We start from the raw sequence: 1,708 nt of genomic DNA, 5'->3' as shown, positions 1-1,708 counted from the left end.
GAGAGTCCTGGGCTGGGAAGCCACGAGCCGATGGGGCTGCCAAGGCAGAAGGGAGCCAGATGTGTGAGCCTCACTTAGACCTGTGGCAGCTCGACTGATTTAAGTGCTCCCTTTTACACATGGACAGACCCTCAAGGTGCAATAATACAGACAGGAACGGTATTGCACAAGCCTACAAATATCGCTCTTAAAAGTATCAAACGGCTGGATAACAGTGAGTGCAGTCAGTCTGTAACCTTCACACTGAAATTCAGGTGCTCCTAAGGCAGCTGAGGGCTGTCCCGCTGAAAAGGCACATGGCTGAAAAGCAGACATCCCCACCCAGGTACATTTTGCCCGTGGCCGCAGTCACTCCACTAACCCTCCTTCTCCCTCTCTGTGCTCACATCTCCCCTCTCACTGTCATGAAATAAATATATAAAATACCTGCCTTTGGGTCAGCCATTGCGAAGCGAAGCTCCACAGCATCATGAGAGCTCTTCCAAGGTGCACCGTTTTCTCTTAATTTGCAATATGCCACTTGTAGCTATGAACTGTCTAGTCCTTTGCAGACCAAGAGCAGCTGTGAGGTAGGAGAACAGAGAATAGAATACAATTGTTTTCCGAGAAGCTATTCCACTAAAAATGCTGTGGCTGCACTGTCTGCAATGATATTTTGTCTGACTTGCTCCAGTGAAAGGATAAAATACAGGGCTACTGTTCCTACCCAAAAAATTCCTAAGCACTAAGTCATATAGAAATGGCCTTCGGATGAGAGACAGCTGATAAGATAAAGAACAACTTCAAACAAAGCAGGCAATTGTGGTCTCCCAGAGCAGTCCATGTATAAATGCATCTGTGCACACAGGGAAGGTCAAGGCCAAATTCTGGCAAATTCTGGCTTGTTTAGTCTCACCTACCTCCTAAATGCTAAAATGACTCAAGCCTAACTAATCACAGACTTTACACAGATTTTTCGCTACTCGGCGAGGGCTGTACACGACACGATGTGCCATTCCTACCTCAGACTCTACGACGAGCAGCTGGTGCCTTCTGATACCCACCACCAAGGGCAGCTTTGGCAGACCCCGAGGGGCAAGCTGGAAGACAGCAGCTCTGACCCTAGCGATGGCTTTTCACTCCAATGTACATCCCAGAACAAAAAATACCACTCGGTTCATTGTGAGCCCAGCCTTGGGTGGTTTCTCTCAGTTTCAGTCATTGTCTCACGTTACTTTTTCCAATAATGTCCAGCACGATGGAGAATCTCAGCTGTTTTATTAAAATCTCTTTCCTCCTCCTCCCCCTGGGCAGCTTTAGCAGAGGATGCCCATTGATCAAGAATGGCCCTAAGATGCTCTTAGGCACATAGGAATGGCAGGAATTTATCAGAGCAATAAGGTCTCTAGCCCAGCCCCTTGAGAGCAGCCAGTAGAAGATATTTTAGAACAACAATACAATGCTAAGCCAAAAAAATGAGTAAATTCCCCTATTCAGTGCATGTGGGGAATGCGTAACTGAGGAAATGCTCCACTGACCACATTAGAAGCGGGTTAACTCTGCTTATTTTCACTCAGCCTCAGAAATACCACTGCTTCCGAAGAAGGTATGAGACCCACGATATTACAGAAGGTTTTGTTAGGGCTTCAGTTTCCTTTCGTAAAAAAATGATGCGCAAGGATTTTTCTCCCTTATGCATTTGTATCCAATGCAATGACTGTCACGAGTA

The sequence above is a fragment of the Egretta garzetta genome, unplaced genomic scaffold, assembly GCF_000687185.1.
Source record: "Egretta garzetta isolate BGI_Z169 unplaced genomic scaffold, ASM68718v1 scaffold411, whole genome shotgun sequence".
NCBI classification, from domain to species: domain Eukaryota; kingdom Metazoa; phylum Chordata; class Aves; order Pelecaniformes; family Ardeidae; genus Egretta; species Egretta garzetta.
This window is presented reverse-complemented; position numbering follows the sequence as displayed.